A 26964-nucleotide genomic window follows, 5' to 3' on the forward strand; every position below is an offset into this window, starting at 1 on the left:
TAAGAGGTTTCCTAACAAACCATGGATCTGCCTTGATTTCCCTCTGGTCTGGTTAAGCTTATCAGGAAGGTTTTCAACTCCAGTTATGGAGGAATACATCAAAGAGCTTCTGAGAAATACACATTCCTATTTTGAAGGGTGTATTCTATACTATTGTCTTTAGAGCTGAGGTGATTGCAGCATTCTGTGATTGATAATAATCCAGGGTGTCTCCTCAGGAGGTCTGGCCTGCTCAGGAAGCTGTGCCTTGAGGTCAGACCCAGTGTGGACAGCCTTGCTCCACATTCCCCAGCCCCATCCTTTCTGTCCTCCCTCAGCTGGGACCAGCTTTGCTTGGAGAACCAGCTGCTCTGAAGGAAAGAGAGGTTTTATTTTTCTTTTCTTTTTTCCTAGCAGTCTAAAACTCCTCCTTTTTCCCACTGCAATCAGACACACTCTTCAGGTTTGTGCCAGCCCAAGGTGCCACCAAATCCACTGCAGAGCTGCCCTGGTCCAGCTGTGAGGGTGGATCATCATCCCAACCTGCACTGGCCACTGCCAGGGGCTGTGGACATGGACACTGCACTGACCCCACTGCTGGGTTTGGGGGCCACGGCAACCGTGAGAAGTGCAAGTATTGTTGCAAACATTGGGGAGGACTGGGACATACTGGGGAACACTGGGAATCCTGTAGGAGACACTGGGACATACTGGGGGTGATACTTGGAAATACTGGGACAAACTGGGGACACTGGGAACACTCTGGGGAACTCTGGGGGACACTGGGTCTTACAGAGGATGATACTGGGTGGGACTGGATGGGATTGGGATTAAACTCATGTGTATTGAGTTGGGGTGTACATGGGATGAACTGGGCTGTACTGGGAGGGCCTGAACGGGAATTGGGGTTTTACTGGGCTGTACTGGGAGAGACTGCAGGGGTTGAATGGGCTGTTCCTGCCTCTGCCGCCTCCTATTTGCCGAGGACGCTGTCCATCACCTCTTCCAGCCAATCAACTCCGGGGATCGGGGCCTTGGGGTGGGTGCCTGGTGTCGGCGCCATCTTTTCCTTTTGCCTCTAACTCCCATCATGCCTCGGGACCGATAGAGCCCCATTGGAGAGCCTAAAACTCCTGCCGTGCCCTGTGTCCTAAGGAGCCCGGTTAGAGCTCCCCCAGCTCCCCACAAAGGCTCCCGAACCGTATATGTTCCCCCTGAAGACCACAAGTCGTGGCTTGGACGCAAAAGTGTCTCCCAAATTCATTCCCGGATCCTGAGATGCCCCATCCGAGCCACTTCCGGGACTACAGCTTCCATCATGCTCTTGGGGAAAAAAAAACCAATGCAGCAGTGCCTACAACTCCCATGATGCTCCACGGCCCCTTCCAACTGTATTATACCTGCGCCTACAACTCCCATCACCCACCGCGCCCCAGAGAGCCCTGCTAGAGCCCCCCAAGTGCCCGCCCGGACCCCAAAGGGCCCCAGATTCCCCTCCCTGACCCCCAAGTGCCCCCTGGACCCTCAAGTGCTCCCGCGGACCCCGAATTGTCTGTCAGAACCCCTCAGTGTCCATCCAAGTGCCCACCAGGGTCCCCCAAGTACCCTCTGGACCCTCTAGTTCACTTCTAAATTCCATTCCCTGACCCAAAACTGCCCCAAATGTTCCCCAGAAATGTCTCCCTGGACCTCAAAGTGCCCCCTTTGACCCTGGCTGAGAACAAGATGATAATAAAGATGGCAAAACTACTAACAACATTACTGATTATCATAATGAGGAAGGAAAAAAATAATTATAGCTTAATTAATAAATTATGTGAATTGTGTTATTTAGAACCAATGAAGATTAATTTCCCTGGCTGTAAAAAATTTATATATTTTTTAATATAAAAACTAAGTAATAAAAAACATAAATAGAAATTAATATAATAAATAAATTTAATAATAAAATATTAACAATGGAGAATAAATTACATTAAAATTTCTGGATATTTTGGGATGTCAGTACCAAAGGTGGGCAATGTCAGCCATGGTGATGCTGGAGATGAGGAGCAGGTTCTCCAAACAGGGTCAGCCCTGTTGAAGAAAGAGGCTCTTTCTTCAACGTGCCTGGACCTCCTAAGAAGACATTCAGCATCAACACCATTTTAGGAAGGCTTCTGTCACCTCTTCTCCAAAATGAAATGTAGGAAATCATTCCCTTCATTTAAAACAAGAAAAATATTGTGAGGGGAACTTTGAAATCTTCCTCCTTAGCAGAACTCCAAACTGACTCCAAGCAGCTGCACAAGCCCTGGAGACTTCAAGACAATGAAAGGAAAACAAGGAGCTCCTGAGGGCTTTCTGTATTTTAATGATCCCCACGGTGGATTTGGGGCTGAATTCCAGGACCTTCAAGCACTGAAAGAAGGTTGAAGAAGCTGCTAAGGAGTCAGAAGCAAAACTCCAAGTCCCTTGGAGCATCAGTGGCCCCACTGAGGGCAGGGACTGCCAAAGGCTCCCCAGGCACTGGTGAGAGCAGATCCTTGAGGGCAGGATTGCAGGAGCCAAAGGCTGTGAGCAGGAACTGCAATGCTGAGCAAGGCCTGGGCTGGTTGGAGGCAGCAGAAAGGCCAAGGCATGAGCCCAGGCCTGGCCCAGCAGGGCCTGTCCCTCATGGGTGCCTCGGGGCTGTTCCTGGGGCACTGGGATGGGAGGGGCAGCAAGGACAAATGGCACCAACCTGTGTGACACTGCACATGCTCATGGAACCAAGGGCCAGTGTGACACAGCAGGGCCTCATGGAAACAAGAGGCCATTGTGAGCCTGCGGGGCTGTAACACCCCAGAGCACTGAAATGCTGGGGGTGACCAAAGGTTCCTTTACTCGAGTTTGGTGCACAGGAGAAACACCAGCCACATATTCTCAACATGGTCAGATGCAAAGACTATTCTTAGTAGGAAGGGACCCACAAGGATCACCAATTCCAGCTGTTAAACAAATGGCCCAGTGATACAAGCACCATGCTTTATCCAGCTCAGCTAAGAGGCCAAAATGACACAAAATTTTACTGGCAAAATATAGGCAGTCAAGGAACTTGGGCAAAGGGTTTAGTACAAGATCCAATTCAACATAAAGCTCTTCCCATAGCATTAACTTAATTCATCCTAAAAACCTTTAACCCTTTAGATATTTAGTTACCCCAAAATTTTCCAGCTAAATGGCACTAGATGGAGGACAAATAGAGAACAACAGAAGATCTATAGAAAGACACACATATAGGCACCAGCTGCTCTAGTTCCAGCACTACTCACAGAAAATCCCCAGCACAAGGCAGGATCCAGGCCAGGGGCTGACCTCCTGCTCCGGCTTTTAATCCCTGGGCCAGCATGGGCCCGCCCCTTTGGACAGACTGCCAGTTGCTTGTCCAATCAGAGTCAAGGTCAGCACCAGTTGGTAGTGTGTGATTGATTGACAGCTTCACCAATCAGAGCTGGGTGAGCTCTGCCTGCTGTGTGATTGATAGACAGCTCAGCCAATCAGAGCTGAGAACCATCATGTCTTTGGGCAGGGCTCTGTCCCCCACAGACCAAGGCCTGAGCCAACCCAGCTCCCACATGGGCACTCTCAGCATCCCAGGGTGTCTTGGACATTGATCTCATCCAGCCTCTGACAGCAACCATGGTGACACTGCGGAACCTCATGGAACCAAGGGGCCATGGTGGCACCGTGGGGCCCAGAGTGTCACAGAGGAGCCGTTGTGACACAGAAGGAACCCATGGAGCCGAGGGGCCATGGTGACACTTCAGGGCTCTGTGGAACCAAGAACCCATTTTGACATTGCAAAGTGTCATGGAAGCACAGGGCCATTGCGACACTTCAGAACCAAGGAGAACATTGTGACACTGTGGGGTCCCATGGAACCAAGGGAACATGGAACAGGTCTGGATGGCTGGGCCTCCCAGAGGCCACTTGACAGGTCTGGCTGACCTTGGCATGACGAGGCTGCTGCTCATCTGCTGCTGAAGCACCGGGGCTCTGTGCTTCCCTTCCTATGGAAAAGAACCGTCCTTCTCATCAAGGTGCCCATGGCCAAAATTCCGGTTTCTCCTCCAAATTTCCTCATATTCAAAGATTGCTCCCAGATGAAATCTGCCAGGAGAGACAGATCTGGCTGGCTGTAGCTTTCTAAGGGCTGGCTCTCATCTGCCTTTGAAACACTGGAGCTCTTTTCTTTCCTTCCTAATGAAAAGAACTCTCATTCCGGTCAGGCAGCCATGGCCAAAACTTAGATTCCACCTGCAAAAATCCCTCTATTGAAGGAAAGCCCCAGATGAAAGGTTCCAGGACAGACATGTGGCTGGCTGGCCCTATGGTCCCCACCTCTCATTTTTTCCAAAACACTTGGCCTTTGCACTTTTTTTTCCTATAGAAAAACCCATCCATCTCAACCAGGTACCCATGGCCAAAACTGGGATTCTACCTCCAAAACTCAGGATTGCTCCCAAGTGAAAGCTGCCAGGAGAGATAGATCTGGCTGCCTTTGGCCTCCTGGGGGCTGCCTCTCACCTGCTTTTCAAACACGGGGAGTCAGAGCTTTCCTTCCTAAAGAAAAGAACCATCCTTTTCATCAAATTCTCCATAGTCAAAACTGAGACTCAGCCCAAAAAAATAATGTATATTCAAGAACTTCTCCATGACAAAGCTGCCAGAATTAACAGGCCTGGCTGTCTTGGCTTCCCACTAGATACCTGTCTCCTCTTCTTTATTTGAAACACCTGAGTTCTGTGCTTTCCTTCCTACAGAAAAAAGCCACCCTCTCTATCAATGCAGAAATGACTGAATGTGGGATTCCACCTCCGAAATTCCCTATAACCTTTCCTATAGAAAGGGTTTCTTTCACACAGAACCTTCCAGAACAGAGAGGTTGGGCTGGCCATGGCCTCTGATGGCCACCTTTCATCTGCCCCTGAAACAATGGTGTTCCATGCTTTCCTTCCTATGGAAAAGAATCCTCCTTTTACTCCAGGCATCCATGTCTGAAATTGATATTTCACCTCAAAAATGCTGTGTATCCAAAGATAGCTCTCAGACAAAATCTGTCACTGCCATCTAATCTGGCTGAGCTTGGTGATTGCCTTCATCTGCCCCTGCAACACTGGGGTGGGTTGTTTCCTTCCTGTGCAGACCATGGTGACACTTTGGGGACCCCATGGATCCAACGGACTGTTGTGACACTGTAAGGACCTCGTGGAACCATCAGCACCGTATTGACACTTCAGGGCCTCATGGAGCCAAAGGGTCATTGTGACTCTGCAGAAGCAAGGAGAACATTGTGGCACTGAGGGGCCGCATAGAACCAAGGGGCCATGGAACAGATCTGGCTGGCTGGGCCTTCCTGGGGCCACCATACAGGTCTGGCTGATCCTGGTGTGTTGAGGGCTGCCTCTCATCAGCCCCTGGAGCACTGGGGCTATGTGCTTGCCTTCCTAGAGAAAAAAAACATCCCTCTTTCTAGGTGCCCATGGCTGAAATTGGTACATCCCCTAAAAAGTTCCCTATATGCAAGAGTGACTCCCAGCCAATGTCTGTCAGGACAGGCTGCTCAGGTTGGCTTTAGCCTTCTGAAGGCTGTCCTTTATCTAGCACATAACACTGGGGCTCAGTATTTTCCACCCAGTGGAAAAGAACTGCCATTCTCACCTAGGTGTCTATAGCCAAAATTGGAATTCTACTTTCAAAATTACATCTATCCAAAGATTGCACGAGACAAATGTAGCCAGGACAGACAGGCCTGACTGCTTTGTCCTCTGGTGATTTTCTTAGACTGTGAGCACAATCTTTCAATTTTTCAATAGCGTGGAGAGAGCCCAGAGATCTCCCAAGGTGGGGTTTGGAGGCCTCAAGCACATGACCACCACACAGAGACAAAGGAACTCTGTGCTCAGTGGAGTGGTGAAAGAGAATAGCAGACAAGAGCCATGGGAGTGATTGAAAGGTGGTTTCAGAGATGGTGGGTCTTTTTGACATAGTAAAGAACAGCCAGAGAAAGAAAATTAATGCCAAGTGCAGCTGAGGAGGCCCAGAATAGTAAGAAAGTAAAAGGGATTTCTGACCCAGGGCAGGGCTGGGGTGCAACACCTCTCCCAGAAGGAGTCTGGAGCAGCCCAAGGCTCTCTGTGCCCAGGCAGAGGCAGGCAGGACACAGAGCTGTCAGCAAAGGAAGGGGCCAGCGAGGTGGGGCAGCCGGGGGATGACGACAGCCTGCAGGGACAGAGGCGCAAGGCATGGACACCGTAGGACAGCCTGGGCTGCAGAGGGCACAGGGATGGGCAGCAGCTGAAAGGCCCTGCCAGAGCCAACTGCTGCAGCACTTGGGCCATGGCTGCTGGCCCTGGGCCTGAGGCCAGCAGGGGACAAGTGAGCCTTGCTGTGCTGGGGCCTCATTGCCTCCTTGTCCCTGCTCAGCAGCCTGGCAGGGGCTGCCCCATGGTCCTGCCCTTGGCATTGCACATCCCCAGAGCCCAGTGGCCTGGGAAGAGCCCTGAGCAATGAGGGAGGGACAGGATCTGCCTTGCCAGGGGCTGGGGCTTAGGCCTTGGCCCTTTGCATTGCTGAAACACATCCAGGTTTGGTCAGCATCAGAGACACCTTTGCTTTGTTTGTCCTCTCCTGTCATCACTGCTCCATTGTTCTATTCCAACTTGAACCACGGGACACTTTCTCAGGTGTGTTCCTCATTGGAACCCATTAAAACTTCAAGGAACTTTTGAGCTTGATTGTGATTTTGAGACCTTGAGAAGTTTATTAAACACTCTCTCAGGGACTGAGTCTGATGTTAACAGCAAGAAAGCCCTGAGAGGGTCATTAAAGGCCTTGTGCTCTGTGCTGCTAAGCTGGGTTGGGCTCCTGGCACAGATGCAGCTCCCAAGCTCAATCAAGAAGAGATTCAAAAAGACATTTCTGCTGATGAGCAGCTCCTCTCCCATCCCAGCAGGGCTGAGGGCACTGCCTGCAGGCACTGAGGGAACAGGAGCCAGGCACAGACAGGCTAAAGGCAATCAGGACTGCGAAGATTTTGAGCTGAGACTTCACTTGGGGAAACATCCTCACAGCCCTGGACATGGTGAGTGTGTGGGTGCAGGGCAATGTTCCCTGTGCTCCTGGTGGGATCTCCTGGATCCAGCACACCCCAAAGGCTGGGGGATATGTCAGGAGGACTCTCCCAGTTTCTCGGAGAAAGAGGAGGAGGAAGATGTGCTGCAGAGCAGGGCTGCCCTGAGCACCGTCAGAGGGACAAGGCAGGACGGCTCCTGCTGCCAGGGACGGCTGCAGGGGCTGAAGCTGGGGCTGCAGCCAGGGCTGCCCAGGGCTGTCCTGCACAGCAGCTCCTGCAGCCCTCAGGGCTCTTGGCCAGCCCAGGGCATGTGCCACCTGCCAGGGGCAGCTCTCAGCCTGCCTGGCAGCTCCCCATGGACTCTGCGGAGAAGTTGGCAGTGGAAGGAGACACCCCCATCAGGGCAGATTCCTCCTGCTCTGGAGATGGTGCTGCATGGCCAAGGCTGCTCTCAGCATTCTCCTCCAGGGAAGGGAAAAGGTCTGTCAGGTGTGTCTGTGTCACTGAGACTCCTGCACTGTCCCACTGGGCATCAGCAGATCTGCCTCACATCTCCCTCACAAAGTGCCTCCTCACCACCCTGTGCCTACAGACAGCAGCAGCAGCACCTTGGCTTGCAGCATCTCAGTTTGTCTCAGCTGCCCTTAAGGCCCTGCTGGGAGGGAGATGCCCCTGGGCAGTGCCCTGTGCTGGGAGGGGTGTGCAGGGCAGAGCTGAGCCCCCAGGGCTGGGCTGGGCTCTGGGAGCACTGGCAGGGACAAGGCCTGGATAGAGAGAAACAGCTCCAAGTAGGCACAACCCAGGCAGCTGAGAGCCAGACCCACCCTTTCTATTGCTCCCTGTCCAGCTGCATAGGGAAAGAGATATGTGTTTGGAGAAAATTATTTTTAAACTAGACTCCTAGAATACTCCACTTTATTTCCATGTATATTTTAACTGAGATCACCCTGAAATAGAGGGAGCAGTAATGAGCAAAGGGCAGCTGTGTGGGACCAGCAGGTCTGACTACACTGTGGCGCAGGGAGCCCTGTTTTATCTGGGCTCTCCAGTGCTCAGGCTAAGAGCATTGATGAAGATGGGGCTGCAAATCAGCATCAGAAACCTGAACTAAAATACCAAAAAAAATAGGTAACTTAAATTTCTCCAGAGAAAGAGGGTTTTCCATGAATGTGTAAGAAAATAGAATACAATTGACCATGGAATGCTGTTCCAGCTTCTCAGTGTTTTCTTCCAATAGCCCACCATGCCCATATTGAAGAAATGTCCAACAACAGCTCCATCAGCCACTTCCTCCTGCTGCCATTGGCAGACACGCGGCAGCTGCAGCTCCTGCACTTCTGCCTCTTCCTGGGCATCTCCCTGGCTGCCCTCCTGGGCAACGGCCTCAGTGCCGTAGCCTGTGGCCACCACCTGCACACCCCCATGTTCTTCTTCCTGCTCAACCTGGCCCTCACTGACCTGGGCTGCATCTGCACCGCTGTGCCCAAAGCCATGCACAATTCCCTCTGGGACACCAGGAACATCTCCTATGCAGGATGTGCTGCACAGATGTTCTTCTTACTCTTCTTTATCTCAGCAGAATATTTCCTCCTGACCATGATGTGCTACGACCGCTACGTGTCCATCTGCAAACCCCTGCACTACAGGACCCTCCTGGGCAGCAGAGCTTGTGCCCACATGGCAGCAGCTTCCTGGGCCAGTGGCTTTCTCACTGCTCTGCTGCACACAGCCAATACATTTTCCCTGCCCCTGTGCCATGGCAATGCTCTGGGCCAGTTCTTCTGTGAAATCCCACACATCCTCAAGCTCTCCTGCTCACACTCCTACCTCAGGAAATTTGGGACTTCTGCTTTTACAACTTCTTTAGCACTTGGCTCTTTTCTGTTCATTGTTTTCTCCTAAATGCAGATCTTCAGGGCTGTGCTGAGGATCCCCTCTGAGCAGGGACGGCACAAAGCTTTTTCCACCTGCCTCCCTCACCTGGCTGTGGTCTCCCTGTTTATCAGCACTGCAGTATTTTCCTACCTGAAGCCCTCCTCCATCTCCTCCTCATCCCTGGATCTGACCCTGTGTCCTGGGTTGGTGTTTTGACTGAATTCTCACCCTGCCCCCCTTGGCCATGAAGCTGTCTGCTCCCGGGGGAGGGGCCGCCTGGGCTCGGCTCTGTGGACTGGCCTTGGTTTTTTTTTTTCTTCTTGGGGTGGCTCGCTTGGCTCTGGCTGCTGCTGCTTGTGGCTTTTCGCTGCTGTGGTAGTAGTTCGTTGCCTGGTTTCTTAGTTAGCTGTTTTTTTCTTGATTTTTTTTGGCTTTATATTGCTTGAATTATTTGTTTTAGCTCGCTGTTGTTTAAGGCTTGCTGGCTGTTTTTTCTTTCCTTTCTCTCTCTCCCCCTCTCCCTTCCCCCCCCCCTCACCTCCCGAGGATCAGCACCAGCTCGCTCCGGAGGAACCCTCTGGACACCGGCCAGAGAAGCATCTCGTCCTTCTAGTGAAGATCGAATCGTCCACGTCTCTTTTTTCTCTCTCGGTGAAAATTTTTTTGTCATCTGAATCTGTGCTGGGAAGTGTTTCTCTTGTATGTGTTAATAAATAGGTTTTTTCCACTTTTCCCCTGAGTGAAATATTTTTTCTTAAGTCCAGTGGGATAAAGAATTGGGGGTTTATTCCCTGGGGAGCTCTTCTGGAGGTTTTTTCCCCTAAGTTTGTCCAAACTAGGACATTTCTTATTTGGTGGCCCGTACGGGGAAGGAGAAAGTGGAAAAAACTTTAATAACACCTTGTTTTTAATTTGCCTGTATTGATATCAGTATGTTTTTTGAACCCATGATGTCTTTTGGATTGGAAGCCTGCGTGTATGTTTGTTCTTTAGAGTTTTTTGAAATCTTAATACCCCTGTGGTCTTTGGGCCTGTTCTCTTACTCAGAGATAGCCCCAGTGTTGTCCCTAGCACGTAGTTTTTTCATGAAAGGGGTATTAACCAAAATACTCATTGGGCTAGGCTTGGTAGTTATGATCTGCCAGAAGTTTATGAAGGTGTTAGAATCCACTTCAGGGATGTACAAGTCGTGGTTTGTGTTGTGCACTCAATTCATTAGAGGAGAAGCAAGCAAAGAGGATTTCTTGCCTTTATTTTCCTTCTTCTCCCCTGAATTATTTACATCTCTGTTAGAAAATGTTCAGCTCTCCCTGAGTGTAAAGGAAATCATCTTTCTGGTATTTAATTTAGTAAGTTTTTTCTATACTGTCTGCAGTTTATACAGAATGAAAGCTGAGATTTCTAGGGATGCAGGTGTTACAACCCCTGATTTGGTAGCAAAGCAGAGTAGGAAGAATTCTGAGTGGTGTGGCAAATGGGAGGAACTGGGCCAAATTCTAAAAGAGTTTTCTGAACCTATAATCTGGGATTTTTCATCTGAACAAATTCAAGGCCCAGTCAAGATTGCAAAGTACTTAAAAGAAAAGTGTCAGGACAATTCTAAGGAAAAGAAAATCACTGCAGTGAGCTGGGCTCTGGTGTACGCTTATCGAACCCTGTTAGATAGTGTAGGACAACAAACAAAGGAGAGGGAACAGGGAGATAACGTAGCTACTATTCCAGTTACTCAGACTGCAGTTAACCCCTCAGGCTCCAGGACAGGGGCAAAATTAGACAGCAAGCTTCAACCTATAGCTGTGGCTACCAGTACCAGGAGTAAAAAGTGCACAAAGAAAACAGATCGGCCGGGGGAGGATGATGATGAGGAGGATGCAGGAGAAGGACCTTCAAGTCCCCCTGATATAAAATCCGAAGCTAAAGTGACTGATGGAAGATCAGAAACTAATAATGAGTCCCTTTCCCTGAAAGGTCTTCGTGGTCTAAGAAAAGACTATACAAGGCGACCTGATGAATCCATAATTAGTTGGCTAGTCCGGCTTTGGGATGCAGGCATGGTGAGGCAACCATCCTGGATGGCACGGAAGCGAGACATTTGGGATCCCTGTCTCAAGATCCAGTCATCGATCAAGGTATGATGAGGGGAGCTAATCCTCAGAGCCTCTGGTCACGTGTATTGGACAGTGTGGCACAAAGATATCTCTGCGCTGATGACCTGTACATGCAGCAGACCAGATGGAAAACCATCGAGCAGGGAATCCAACGTTTGAGAGAGATGGCGGTGACAGAAATTATTTTCTCAGATGACGTAACAACTAGAAATCCAGATCTGGTACCATGCACACCGATTATGTGGAGGAAGCTTGTGAGGCTTGGACCATCTGAATATGCCTCAGCTCTTGCAATCATGAAACGAGAAGATATATACGAGACAGTGCTCGATATGGCAAAGAAGCTTCGGGCGTACGCTGATGCTGTGCATGGCCCAATGCATGCCAGGATTGCAGCCGTAGAAACACGTTTACAGAACTTGGAGGATAAGTTGGAGGAAAACCATAAGAAGCTGAGAGAGGAAATCAAGGAGGATCTCCTCCAAATCTCAGCTGTGCAAATCGGACGTCCTGGCAGTCAACGCAGACGCTCCTCTGCTGAGGAGAGAAGGTACACCCCACGTGCGGAGTTGTGGTTTTTCTTGCATGACTGCGGAGAAAACATGAAGAGGTGGGATGGAAAGCCCATAGCTGTTCTGGCACGACGAGTGCGTGATTTGAAGGAAGACAAGGCTCAACAAGAAGATTCCATCAGAAAGAGAGCAGCTCCAGTCACCCAGAATCACAGTGCCACGTATGAGGAGGATGATGACGACATGTCCGATTCACTTGAAGGAACTTCTAAGACCTATGCCCCCGTCAAAAAGGATAAACAGGCTTAGGGAGATCCCTGCCTCTAGCCAGGGTGAGGCCAGGGAAAACCGAGTGTTTTGGACCATGTGGATTCAGTGGCCTGGCACATCAGAACCACAGGAGTATGAAGCTTTGGCGGACACTGGATCGCAATGTACTATATTTCCATCAGGATGTATCGGAGAAGAGACCGTTTCTATTGCTGGTGTAACAGGTGGATCACAGGACTTTACCATAGTGGAAGCGGAAATGAGTCTAACTGGAGGAGAGTGGAAGAGATACCCGATTGTGACTGGCCCAGAGGCCCCATGTATTTTGGGAATAGATTTACTTTGAAGCGGGTATTTTAAGGACCCAAAAGGCTTCAAGTGGGCATTTGGGATAGCGACTGTGATGGCAGAGAGAATCCAGCAATTGAACACCCTGCCCGGACTATGTGAGAATCCAATTGCCGTGGGACTCCTGAGGGTAGAGGAGCAGAGGGTACCGATTGCCACTTCAATAGTACATCGCCGGCAATATAGGACAACTCGGGATGCTGTGATCCCGATCCATAAGATGATCCGGGAGCTGGAGATCCAAGGGGTGGTGAGCAAAACTCACTCACCCTTCAACAGTCCCATCTGGCCTGTGCGCAAGTCTGACGGAGAATGGAGATTGACAGTGGACTACCGCGCATTGAATGAAGTCACCCCACCATTGAGTGCTGCCGTGCCGGACATGCTGGAGCTCCAGTATGAGCTGGAGTCCAAGGCAGCAAGGTGGTATGCCACCATTGACATTGCCAATGCATTTTTCTCCATTCCTTTGGCAGCAGAATGCAGGCCGCAGTTTGCTTTCACCTGGAGGGGCGTGCAGTACACCTGGAACCGACTGCCCCAGGGGTGGAAGCACAGTCCCACCATCTGCCATGGGCTGATCCAGGCTGCACTGGAAAAGGGTGAGGCTCCAGAACATTTGCAGTACATCGATGACATCATTGTGTGGGGAAACACAGCAGAAGAAGTGTTTGAGAAAGGAAAGGAAATTATCCAAATTCTCCTGGAAGCCGGTTTTGCCATCAAAAAGAATAAAGTTAAGGGACCTGCTCGTGAAATCCAGTTCCTAGGAGTGAAGTGGCAAGATGGAAGACATCAGATTCCTACTGATGTTATTAATAAAATCACAGCTATGTCTCCACCTACTAACAAGAAGGAGACACAAGGTTTCTTGGGTGCTATAGGCTTTTGGAGAATGCACATCCCCGAGTACAGTCAGATTGTGAGCCCTCTTTACCAGGTTACTCGGAAGAAGAATGATTTTCATTGGGGCCCAGAACAACAACAAGCCTTCATCCAGATTAAACAAGAGATCGCCCATGCAGTAGCTCTTGGTCCCATCAGGATGGGGCCAGATGTGAAGAATGTGCTCTATTCTGCAGCTGGAAACCACGGTCTGTCTTGGAGTCTGTGGCAGAAGGTGTCAGGTGAGACCCGAGGCCGACCCCTGGGATTCTGGAGCAGAAGTTACAGAGGGTCTGAAGGTAATTATACCCCGACAGAAAAGGAAATCCTGGCTGCTTATGAGGGAGTCCAAGCTGCTTCAGAGGTGATTGGAACAAAAGCACAACTCTTTCTGGCACCCCAGTTGCCAGTGCTGGGGTGGATGTTCAGTGGGAAGGTTCCCTCCACCCACCATGCCACCAGTGCCACATGGAGCAAGTGGATAGCCTCATTACGCAGCGCGCCCGGATCGGGAAATTAAATCGCCCAGGGATCTTAGAAATAATTACCAACTGGCCAGAGGGAGAAAGTTTTGGTGTGACAGACGAGGAACAAGAACCGGTGACCCGGGCTGAAGAAGCACCACCTTACAACCAGCTACCGGCAGAGGAAATCCGTTATGCCCTGTTCACCGACGGTTCCTGTCGCATTGTAGGGACAAATCGGAAATGGAAAGCAGCTGTATGGAGCCCTACACGACGGGTTGCAGAAGCTACTGAAGGAGAAGGAGGGTCTAGTCAATTCGCTGAACTCAAAGCTGTCCAACTGGCTTTGAATATTGCCGAAAGAGAAAGGTGGCCAAAGCTCTATCTTTACACTGATTCCTGGATGGTAGCCAACGCTTTGTGGGGATGGCTGCAGAGATGGAAAGAGATGAACTGGCAGCACAGAGGAAGACCAATCTGGGCTGCAGAAGAGTGGAAAGACATAGCTACTCGGTTAGACAAGCTACCCGTGAAGGTTCGCCATGTGGACGCCCATGTCCCCAGAAGTAGAGCTAATGAAGAACAGCGAAATAACCATCAAGTAGATCAAGCAGCAAAAATAGGGGGGTTGGAAATAGATTTAGATTGGAAACATAAGGGAGAGTTGTTCCTGGCTCGATGGGCCCATGATGCCTCAGGCCATCAGGGGAGGGATGCCACCTATAAGTGGGCATGAGACCGAGGGGTGGATCTTACCATGGACAGCATTACTCAAGTTATTCATGATTGTGACACTTGCGCTGCCATCAAGCAGGCCAAGCGGGTGAAGCCCCTCTGGTATGGAGGACGGTGGTCCAAGTACAGGTATGGGGAGGTTTGGCAGATTGATTACATCGCACTGCCTCAGACCCACCAGGGCAAACGTTATGTGCTGACCATGGTGGAAGCCACCACCGGATGGTTGGAGACTTACCCTGTATCTCATGCCACTGCCCGCAACACCATCCTGGGCCTGGAAAAACAGGTCCTTTGGAGGCATGGTACTCCTGAGAGGATCGAGTCAGACAATGGGACTCATTTTAAGAATAACCTTGTCAACACCTGGGCTAGGGAGCACGGTATTGAGTGGGTGTACCACATCCCTTACCATGCACCAGTGCAGGTAAAGTGGAGAGGTACAATGGATTGTTAAAGACCACCTTAAAGGCATTGGGTGGGGGATCCTTTAAGAATTGGGAGCAGCATTTGGCAAAAGCCACTTGGTTAGTCAACACTCGAGGTTCCACCAACCGAGCAGGTCCTGCCCAATCTGAGTGCCTTAATACAGTAGATGGAGACAAAGTCCCAGCGGCCCATGTCAGAGGATTGCTAGGGAAGACAGTATGGATTAATCCTGCCTCGAGTACAGGCAAACCCATTCGGGGGATTGCCTTTGCTCAAGGACCTGGATGTACTTGGTGGATAATGCAGAAAGATGGAACAACCCGCTGTGTACCTCAGGGAGATCTGACTGTGGGATGAGACAGAAGGAATATGTAAATCTTGAAGGTTTGAGCAAGTCAGAGGAAGTGTTTATATTGTGTTTAATGAGTGTATATCCCAATCGTGGGTCAATGATCACGATATGGGATAAGGGGTGGAATGTCCTGGGTTGGTGTTTTGACTGAATTCTCACCCTGCCCCCCTTGGCCATGAAGCTGTCTGCTCCCGGGGGAGGGGCCGCCTGGGCTCGGCTCTGTGGACTGGCCTTGGTTTTTTTTTTTCTTCTTGGGGTGGCTCGCTTGGCTCTGGCTGCTACTGCTTGTGGCTTTTCGCTGCTGTGGTAGTAGTTCGTTGCCTGGTTTCTTAGTTAGCTGTTTTTTTCTTGATTTTTTTTGGCTTTATATTGCTTGAATTATTTGTTTTAGCTCGCTGTTGTTTAAGGCTTGCTGGCTGTTTTTTTCTTTCCTTTCTCTCTCTCCCCCTCTCCCTTCCCCCCCGCCTCACCTCCCGAGGATCAGCACCAGCTCGCTCCGGAGGAACCCTGCGGCCTGCCTCTGGACACCGGCCAGAGAAGCATCTCGTCCTTCTAGTGAAGATCGAATCGTCCACGTCTCTTTTTTCTCTCTCGGTGAAAATTTTTTTGTCATCTGAATCTGTGCTGGGAAGTGTTTCTCTTGTATGTGTTAATAAATAGGTTTTTTCCACTTTTCCCCCTGAGTGAAATATTTTTTCTTAAGTCCAGTGGGATAAAGAATTGGGGGTTTATTCCCGGGGAGCTCTTCTGGGGGTTTTTTCCCCTAAGTTTGTCCAAACTAGGACACCCTGTCAGTTCTGTACTCGGTGGTGCCTCCAGCTCTGAACCCACTCATCTACAGACTGAGGAACCAAAAGCTCAAAGGTGGCCTAAGAAAATTGATGACTCTATGTTTTCTTTTCTGCACCAGAGCTGTTAGGATCTAACTCCTTACAATCTCAGCCTTTTTTCCCCCTTGTTTGTCCATTTTTATTCCAGGAACTTTTTCTAATATTGGTCTGGTTTTTTACAAATTACTGTACCATTACTCCTTTCATTTCTACATCAATATCTACCCTTTGAAACAAAAATATGTTCAAGAGGTCTCTTCCCTATGCATTTAAATAAAAACAAGCGCATGCCCTAACCTGTGTGTCCAAGATCTTTCCTCAGCCCTTCTCTGTCTCTGCAGGGCAGTGCGTGTTGGCAGAGTCAGAGGGAAGAGTCTCCCAGCACAGCAGCACAGCCTGGGACAATGGCCCTGGCTCTTCCCACATCTGCTCTTCCCAACTCCACCCTCTCCTTGCCAGCCCTTCTGTGCCTGTAAGGCCGCAGGGCTCTGGCAGCTTGGTCACTGTCCTGCTGTGTGTCCGTGCTGTGAGCACAGGCAGGGACAGGCCATGGGCACTGCTGGGACACAGCTGGGCTCCAGCACAGCAGCTCCATCAGCAAAGGGCATCTCCTGAGGGCAGGGCAGGAAGGCTTTGCTCTCCTCCAGAGCTGCTGTCAGCAATGTGCTCCAGGAATGCAAAGCAAAGCCCAGTGCCTGGGGCAGAGGGGCAGTGTGCAGGGGGCACACAGCAGTGTCCTGGCACAGCCAGAGCTCCTGGCATGGACCTGAGGGAGCAGCAGAGCAGGGCCTGGGCTGTGTCTTTGTTCTGGCCACAGCCTGGGAAGGTGCCCCAGTGCAATTGTCCCTCACCAGCCCCTGCAACCACCACACCCTGCACCGGCCTCTGACCCACCTGCAGGAGGTGGTTTGCCCAGCATGGAGGGACACCAAGTGACCAGTGAGCAGTCTGAGTTTGCTCTGTACTGAGGAGATTTCAGCAGTGCATCGTGTGTGTGTGGGGACATGAACCCGAGTGAGCACAAACACCATCATCAGCACTCGGGGCTGGCACAGTTCTGGTGGCACAAACGGTGCCTTGAGGCCACTAAACTCTGGGAAACCACCTGAATTCATTGCAGGGCTGTGGTTAGGATTTCATAGAGAGAAAGCCTGGGCAAGGAGGCTCAAGGAAAAAATGCACAGGACACCCATGGACTGCACAGAGAGACCATTGGGGTGGGGGTTTGTGGGGAGAAATCAGAGCTGCCTCCCTTCTGAAACACCCTGAGTGCCTGGACAGGGCTGTGCTCTGTTCTGGGCAGTGACCTGGAACTGAGGGATGTGGAAAAGGCCTTTGGTGTCAGGGATGTTGAGAAGGCTGGGCTCTGTCACTGTGAGACCTCTCTCAAAGCCCTTGGAAAGGCCAGAGCCATCCCAGAGGGTCCTGGGAACTTGGGAAGGGCAGACATGGAACCAGTCTGCAAACAGGGCAGGGAGGGGCACTGGGAGAGTCACAGCCTGGTCAGGCTCAGCAGGGAAGTGCATGTGGCAAATCCTCCTGCAGCCATTCCAGGTACTTGCAGCACAATGCAGGGATGGCAGAATCCCCATGGGAGGGAAAAGAAGGGGATGTTGTGTGCCCAGACTTTAGCCAGGCCTGGGACATGGTCTGCTGTGCTCTCCTCAGAGCCAGACTGGACAGAGCTGGGCTGAAGAGGTGGAACATGGGGTGGGTGGGAATTTTGCTGAACAATGAGGGTCAAATGTCAGCCATGGCACAGAGTCCCCCTGGCAGCCACTCCCTGGTGACATCCCACAGTGACCAGCCCTTGACCACCACTGGGGAACATTTCTATTATCTCTATAATGGCATGAAATGCACTTTCAATTCCTTTGTGGATGCTCCCAAGTTGCAGGCAGTCTGTGACCAAACTCATCCACTTAATGATGACTGCAAAACATAATTGGGCAAGATGACTGAGTTGGGTAAATTTGCCTTGCCATCAGGTGCAAAACAAGCAACATGAAAAGGGAGAAAAAACTTATGCATCAGAAGAAAGTCAATAGGGAAAAATCGAAACATGACCAAAAATAAAAACAAAGCAAAACCTACCCACAATAAAAAACCCCTACAAAGAAACCAACTAGAAAAAGCGAAGACCACAAACAGAAGGAAATAAATGCAAAGGAAATCTCCTATCAGTGGAAAATGTTTAAATTCCCAAGGGCAGAAGTATAGGTGGTGTTCGAAAGAAAAATGTCATAAGAAATAAATATATCCCCTATTTCCTTTACTCCCCCAACGTCTCCCAGTTTATTGCTGATTATGATGTGACACAAAACAGAACATCATTCGGATTGGTCCAGCCCAGCTGTCCCATCCCTGTTCCCTCAGGAACACTTGCCCACCCCAAGCCCATGGGTTGGAGAGGATTGCTGGCATGACTCATGTGGGGTGAGCACTGTGACAAGGACAGGAGAAGAGAACATTTACTTTTATCAAGGACAGTAAAACAGAAGAGCACAGCCTTGGAGAAACAGATCAAAGATGTCACTCAGGCAAGCAGAAGTCATTCAAAATGCAAGCAGGATGCCAGGTCAGCTCTGAAAGACTGCTGATAATGCAGAAATTATGCAAAACAAGGAGATTGCCATCATTCAAAAGCAGGGATCAAGGAACAGCCTCCTTTACCAGATGTTAAAGACAGACCCCAATGAACCACATAAGGATTTGTGATAATAGGTACCACTATGTGAAATAAAGTCAAAGGAAGTGGGGATAGCTAATGAGGACGTAATCAGCGTGTGTGATAAATCACTGTTTACTTGATGCCCAGTACACACAAATGGATGAAGGATTACCAGAGTGACCACCATGCTGTAATAAAGAATACTCAAAACTGTGTTCAAAAGTTTCTATCCAGCACATTTCATATCAGTCCTTGACTCCATTACGTCCCTTGTACAGTTCCACAATAGCCCCTTGGTTCTATTTGGGTCCATATGGTCAAAATGATTCCTTGGTTCTGCACTGCCACAATCCTCTCCTTGCTTCCACGAAGCCTTGGTGTGTCACAACTTCCCCTTGGCTGATGAACTGCCATAGTGTCTCTTGGATCTGCAGTATGGCAATGGACAATTGGTTACAAGCAGCCTTCCTGGTCACAATGAATATTTGGTTCCATGGAGCCCCAGTGTCCCAATGGCCCCTTGGTTCCATGAGGCCTCGCTGTGTAACAATGGCCCCTCAGTTCCATGAGGTTTGGTACTGTCAACAATGGTCTCCGTGGTTCTGCAGTATGAAAATGGCTGCTTGGTTCCACAAGGTTCCTCAGTGTCACAGTGGTGCCCTTGGTTCCTTGAGGCTCTGCAGTGTCACAATGTCCCAGAGTTTCCATGAGCTTCTGTCTCATCAATGATGTCCTTTGTTCCAGTGAGGCTCCTCAGTGTTCCATTGGATCTGTGATTCCATGAGGTTCCATAGTGTACCATGATTGCCTTGATTCCAAGAGGTTCTGCTGCGTCACACAGGACTCTTGGCTCCATGAGGTTCCGTGGTGTGGCCATGGTCTCCCTGGATCTGCAGTATCACTATGGACCATTGGTTCCATGCAGCCCTGCTGTGTCACAGCAGCTCCTTGGTTCCATGAAGCCCCACTGCATAACAATGGAATCTTGGTCCTGTGAGGTTCTGTACTGTCACAATGCTTTCCTTGGTTCTGGACTGTAACAATGGACCCTTGGCTCCATGAGCTTCCAAAATGTCACCATGGTCTCCTGGCATCTGCACTGTCACAATGGACAATTGGTTCCATGGGACCCAGCTGTGTCACAATTAACCATTAGTGCCATGAGGTTCTGGAGTGTCACAATGGTCTCCCTGGTTCAATGAGGCCTTGGAGTGTCATAATGGCTGCTTGGTTCCACGAGCTTCCATAGTGTCACAATGGTCTCCTTGTTTCTGCAGTGCCATAATGGACCCTCGGTTCCATAGGGTTCCTAAATGTCACAAGTCTCCTTGGTTCCATGTGGCCCTGCTGTTTCCCCATGGTCCCTTGGTTCCATGAGTTTCTGTGCTGTCAGCAATGGTTCTCTTGTTCCAATGGTGCCATTATGTCACACTGGACGCTGGGTTCCATGAAGTTCTTGAGTGTTACAATGGCCCTTGGATCCATGGGGTCCCATAGTGTCACCATGGACTCCTTGGATCTGCATTGTCACAATGGACCATTGGTTCCATGTGGCCTGGCTGTGTCACAATGGTCTCCTTGATTCCATAATTCCCCTCAGTGTCACAATGGAGCCTTGTTTCTGTGAGGCTCTGAACTGTCACAATTGTCTCCTTGGTTCCATGAGCCCCTGCTGTGTCACAAGGGTGTCCTTGGCTCCATGAGGATACAAAAGCTTTGCATGAACATGGAGCAGCACCTGCTTAACATACCTGGGAACATCTGTCTGCATTCAAAAGAGGAGTTAAAAGGTGAGAATGGCACCAGCAGCTTCCATCTGCAACAGAGATCCAGGGAAAGGGCAGGGACAGAGTATTCAGCTGAAAGACTCAGAGAATTCTGCTTACAGAGATCAGTTCTGGTCACACTGTCCCTTGTAGAAAGGTGACAGCACTCCAACCAGCCTGTACTGAGAGTGTGATTCCTGAGTGGGGTTTGTTGTTCAGGAAACCTGCTCAGGCGTTTCCATTCTTTCCTCACCAACAGGAAAACTTGTGCCGGGCCTGTGTGCAAGCAGAACCCTGAGGAGAGCAGGTGGGACATGGTAACAATATGTGTGTCTTTCTGCAGAGCTTCTCTCATTCTGTCTCTCTTTCTTCCGTTTCTAATGCTCTTTATATGAAACAGCTTTGGGTACCTCAACTACTAAAGTATTTGTAATAAATAAGAGGCCTTTTGTTCGCCTGACAGACTTTAGACCTTGGAGGAATATCATCAAGATTTGTGAGGCCAGAATGTGGGTTGTTCTTCTTTGATCCTCTGACAGACAGACCTTGAAAAAGATATCGCTAGAACTTGTTAATAGTTTTGCTCTGCTTGATAGGCCTTAAAATAAAAAGCCAGAATATGTTTTGCTTTGCTTGCATAATCACATATTGTTTTAAGTGCCAAGAAAGGAGTCAGTGGCTGAGGAAGACTACTCGCCCTCATCCCCCGACCACCAGAAGGCAGAAAAAGACCCCCTACCAACTGGAGGAGCATGCGCTGAACTACTGGAGGAGGAGCATGTAACCCGAAAACTAAACAGCATAAAAGAAACAAAGTAAGGGGGTGGGGTGCCGCAGTAGTTAATGGAGCTAGACTCTGCTGCCCAGCGCTAAATTTGCTTTTGCTTTCTGTAACCAATAAATCTTTTAAATTGTTATTCAATCTTTTATGGCCCATTGCGCTCATTTATAACAAATTTGGCACGTGACTCGGATCGAGATTTTGGAGGGGCTCTCTGCCTGCGGGGAGGCGCGCCCCACCATTTTGGTGGCCCCAGGGACGGGAGTCCTATCCCGACCTCGACCGACGAACCTAAAATTAAGAAAGCAAAAGCAAAGGTAGGAGGGCCCAGTTGACCCCTTAAATTTTGTGCACAAAATCCGGACGAAGACGCAGGACGCGTAAGTATAAGGGATCCGTTCGGGCGGGGTCAGGATCCCGGAGTACAACGTGTGGTGTGTGTGTGAGAGGGGGACTGGCAGCCAGATTCCCCAAGCGAGTGCAGACCCTTAGTAGTGCGGTTCCCATTGACCCGTGAGGGCGTGGGCCACGAAACAGGGGAAGCGAAAGTGATTTTTCATGTGAGTGAAGGTACTCTGGAGGAAATGGGGCAGGGGAAGAGTAAACCTCCTGCAAGTGTTAAACTCCCACCCATACCTAGAGATAGTCCCTTAGGATTTTTACTAGAAAATTGGGACCATTTCCCTGGAACGGAAGGGAAGGATAAGGCAAAAATGATATATTACTGTGTAGAAGTCTGGGGTGGGAAGGAGATTTCAAGAAACGTGTTCTGGCCAATATTTGGGTCAACAGAGGATTGGATAAAACAGAGATTAAATATTTGGGTAAATACAAAAAAACCTGTTTGTTTGGAGGAAAGTGAGTATGCAAAAATCTGGATAGCCCGTCCTGAGGTTTTTATCTTTACATTGACCGAAAAAGGGAATAACAAAAATTAGAAAAAGGGAGGTAGGAAAGAAGAAATCCTAATGGTACCCCCTCCACATATGCCCCCACCGCAGGCCCCTGCCCCCAGTGCACCTCCCCCAGAGGAGGATTCGGATTCAGATCATTCGAGCTACTCAGGACCAGTCACTAGAGGGAAATCTAGGAAACAACAAGAAAAATTATTTCCATTAAGAGAAATGCCTATGGGGGGTCCTCAGGCAGGAATAGGATTTATATCTGTGCCCCTCAGTTCAGGGGATGTTAGGGAATTTAAAAAGGAAATGGGACACTTATTAGAAGACCCGCTGGGAGTTGCTGAAAGAGTGGACCAATTTCTGGGTCCTAATATGTATACCTGGGATGAATTACAGGCCATTTTGAACATCCTGTTTACGGCCGAAGAGAAAAATATGATTAGGAGGGAGGGCATGCGTATCTGGGACACCCAACACGCTCAGGGTCCTGCAGCTAACACCAAATGGCCTCTTCAAAATCCTCAGTGAGATCATCAGAATCCTGCACATCGAACACACATGCAGGACTTGAGGACAATCATAGTTCAGGGAATTAGGGAATCAGTCCCAAGAGGCCAGAACATTAATAAAGCATTTAATGAGAGACAAAAGAAGGATGAAACCCCCACAGAGTGGTTAGAGAGATTGAGAAAAAATTTCCAGCTTTATTCAGGAATGGATCCAGATGGTCAAATGGGACAGGCAGTGTTGAAGGTACATTTTGTGTCTAAATCTTGGGAAGATATAAGGAAGAAGATACAAAAGCTGGAAGATTGGCAGGATAGAGGCTTAGATGAGCTATTAAGAGAGGCCCAAAAGGTGTATGTCTGAAGGGAAGAGGAAAGTCAGAAACGGCAAGTTAGAATGATGGTTGCTGCGGTACGAAAAAGTAGGGAACAGGGTCATAGGGAGACACAGAGGCGGCCAGTAAGACAGCTTAAGGAGTCTAGGGATTCAAGGGAGAGACAGGACATTAAAGTGTGTTTTTATTGTGGGAAAAAAGGACATTTCAAGAAAGAGTGTAGGGTCAGGATTCGGGATGAAAAGGAGTTCAAGACAGATTAGAGGGGTCAGGGGCTCTATCTCTTGGGGACACGAAAACATCATAAGGAGCCCTTGATAAAACTGAAGGTGGGTCCCCATGGCCAGGAAATAGTTTTTCTGGTTGACACAGGAGCTGAAAAATCAACTATTCAGTTTTTGCCAAAAGGATGTAGTCTATCTAAAGAGACTGCCACGGTAGTAGGAGCAAAGGGAGAACCCTTTGAGGTGGGGGTTATTAAAAGGGTAACAGTTGAATCAGAATCAAGAATCGGGTTGGGAGACTTTTTGTTAGTATCAGAATCTGAATATAATTTATTGGGGAGAGATATGATTATAGAACTAGGAATTAGGATAGAAGTAGTAGAGAAGGAACTGCAAATTAAACTCTGTCCTCTCAGAGTGGAGGACGAAGAAAAGATAAACCCTGAAGTATGGTATAATCCAGGAAACGTGGGGCAGCTAAAAATAGCCCCATTTTCGGTGATTATTAGAAATCCGGACGTCCCGGTAAAAATAAAGCAATATCCCATATCCCCTAAGGGTCGACGAAGATTAAAACCTGAGGTAGATAGATTGTTGAGCAAGGGGCTGCTAGAACCATGCATGTCACCCTTCAATATACCGATACTCCCTGTGTGCAAATCAGATGGCACTTATCGGTTAGTGCACGACTTAAGGGAAATTAATAAACGCACAGTGGCTCGGTTCCCCGTGGTGGCAAATCCATATACACTCTTAAGTAAATTGGGGCCTAATAACTTATGGTATAGTGTCATAGATTTAAAGGATGCCTTTTGGGCTTGCCCTCTCGACGAGGCAAGCCGGGAGCACTTTGCATTTGAATGGGAGGACCCCAATACAGGGAGGAGGCAACAGCTGAGGTGGACAGTGTTACCCCAGGGGTTCACAGAATCTCCAAATTTGTTTGGACAGGCATTGGAACAAATTTTGCAAGATTACAAAACAAAACCGGGAGTAACCCTGATACAATATGTAGATGATCTGCTTCTGGCAGGGGAACATGAGGAGGATGTAAGGAAAGAAAGTATAAGGCTGTTGAATTTTCTGGGACTTAAGGGGTTAAAAGTTTCTAAGACTAAACTTCAGTTTGTAGAGGAGGAGGTAAAATATTTGGGGCACTATTTAAAGAAGGGAGAAAAAAAAATAGACCCTGAAAGGATCCAAGCAATTATGTCACTACCTATTCCAAAAAACAAGAGACAAGTTCGTCAAATTTTAGGACTTACTGGGTACTGCAGGCAGTGGGTTGAAAATTATAGCAGTAAAGCTAGATTTCTTTACCATAAATTAACACAGGAAGGGCTAATGAAATGGAGTCAAGAAGACACAGAGAAACTTCAGGAATTAAAGGAAAGTTTGGTCCATGCCCCGGTCTTAAGCCTCCTGGATGTGAGGAAACCATTTTTCTTATTTGTAAACATAGAAGAGGGTATTGCATTTGGGGTACTTACTCAGGATTGGGCAGGGAAAAAGAAGCCTGTTGCATATTTATCAAAAATTTTAGATCCTGTGAGTAGAGGCTGGCCAACCTGTTTACAAATAGTGGCCGGATGTGCCCTATTGGTGGAAGAAGCTAAAAAAATTACTTTTAATGGTAATCTCAAAGTAATGTCCCCTCACAACATCCGGAGCGTATTACAGCAAAAAGCAGAAAAATGGATTTCGGATGCTAGGCTTTTAAAGTAGGAAGGAATTTTGGTAGAAGCACCCAATTTAACGTTAGAAACCACTGCACTACAGAACCCGGCCGCATTTTTATACGGGGGACCAGAGCATGAGTTTTTGACCCATGACTGTATAGCTACAATAGAAGAGCAGACGAAGATTAGACCGGATTTAGAAGAAGAAGAATTAGAAAGTGGTGAAAGACTTTTCGTGGATGGATCCTCCAGGGTAATAGAAGGGAAAAGAAAATCAGGGTATGCAATAGTGCAGGGTCCAAACTTACAGGTGGTAGAGTCGGGTGCATTAGATAGATCATGGTCTGCCCAGGCATGTGAATTATATGCAATATTAAGGGCCTTAAAACTTCTTGAGGGGAAGGAGGGGACAATATATACTGATTCTAGATATGGATTTGGGGTAGTCCATACATTTGGAAAGCTATCGGAAGAAAGGGGCCTTATTAACTCACAGGGGAAGGATTTGATACACCAGAAACTTATAGTTGAAATATTAAAAGCCCTAAGAGGGCCGACAAGGTTAGCAGTGGTTCATTTAAAGGGACACCAATGAGGAATAGATTTAAAAAGCAGAGGGAATAATGCTGCAGATCAGGAGGCAAAACGGGCAGCCCTAAAGGAAATGGTCCTAAAAGAAAAAGGGGGGCAAAGGGGAAAAGATGGAGTCAAGGACGGTGAAAACACTAACACAATTTTTACGAATGAGAAGAAAGAGAGACTTAAAAGAATGGGAGTTACAGAGGAAGCAGGAAAGTGGATATTAGCAGACGGCCGGGAAGTGCTACCAAAGGCAATAGCTCAGAGGGTATTGTATAAGTTACATCAGAAAACTCATTGGGGAGCCCAGGGGCTGGTGGATCACTTTGCCACTAGGTACATGAGCATCGGGCTCCACGATATAGCTAAACATATCACAGAGGGATGTCCTACCTGTTTGCGGGTAAATCGAAGTAACCTCAGAAAATTACCCTATGGGGGAAGGCCTCTAGCAAAACAACCCTTTGCAAATATTCAAGTGGATTTTACCGAATTGCCAAAGGTGGGGAGGATTAAATATCTTTTAGTGGTAGTAGATCATCTTACTCATTATGTGGAAGCCTTCCCGACATCAAGGGAAACCACACAAACAGTAGTAAAAGCCCTGCTGGAAGAGATAGTCCCCAGGTATGGTGTACCAGAAACAATTGACTCTGATAAGGGGCCGCACTTTACATCAAAGGTAACTCAGGAGCTGGCAGCAGCATTAGGAATAAAATAGGAACAACATACTCCTTGGCACCCTCAAAGTTCAGGCCGGGTAGAAAGGATGAATGGAGAAATAAAAAAACATCTTACTAAATTGGTACTAGAAACAAAATTATCATGGGTTAAATGCATTCCCCTAGCCTTGCTGAACATTCGGACTCAACCCCGGGCGGATTTGGGAATTTCCCCATTCGAGATGTTATATGGCATGCCCTATAGTTTAGAAAAGGCACAGACAAACCCAAATGTTAGTGAACGATACATTAATGAGTATTTAATAGCTTTGATGAAATTCAAAAAACAGCTATGGGAAAAAGGAATGTTGGTTCAGAGACCACCATTAGATCTTGTATTACATCAGGTTCAGCCCGGGGACTGGGTACTGATCCGAAGTTGGAAGGAAAATCCGATAACACCCAAGTGGGAAGGACCTTACCAGGTGTTGCTTACAACAGACACAGCAGTACGCACTGTGGAAAAAGGGTGGACTCATGCAAGCCGAATCAAGGGACCAGTAGATTCGTCTAAATTCACCAACGACCCCGGGTGGGAAGTAAAGGGCACACCTGGGAGCCTGAAACTGACACTTAAGAAGCGAGTAAGCTCTAATTAAAAAGACAGGCTACATTATTCCCACTCCACCACAGGTATGAGACTTTTTCCACATGGGAGATAGACTGTGGGATCCAACATACTATTCCTTCCTAGTAGAGCTCCGAGGAACAGGAGCACCAGTGCGGGGGGGGGAAGATCTGCTGAATGCAGCAGTGAAAATAAGATGTAATGCTGAAAATTGCTGGGGAAATTGTAACCCTTTTTTATGCTTTATTTGTTTAGTTTGTAAGGAGGAGTGGTGGACCCATTGCAACAACAGTTACCCTCCAAGGGGAATGTGTAAAAATTGTTATTCAGACCAAAGGCTACTCACCT

General features: G+C 48.6%; 1 pseudogene; it reads left to right on the top strand.

The window, feature by feature from the left end:
- The first annotated feature begins 1999 nt into the window (after positions 1–1999).
- On the top strand, positions 2000–16851 carry LOC130265932 (olfactory receptor 14J1-like; annotated as a pseudogene).
- Positions 16852–26964: the final 10113 nt, after the last annotated feature.

Source organism: Oenanthe melanoleuca, unplaced genomic scaffold (genome assembly GCF_029582105.1).
Source record: "Oenanthe melanoleuca isolate GR-GAL-2019-014 unplaced genomic scaffold, OMel1.0 S001, whole genome shotgun sequence".
NCBI classification, from domain to species: Eukaryota; Metazoa; Chordata; class Aves; order Passeriformes; family Muscicapidae; genus Oenanthe; species Oenanthe melanoleuca.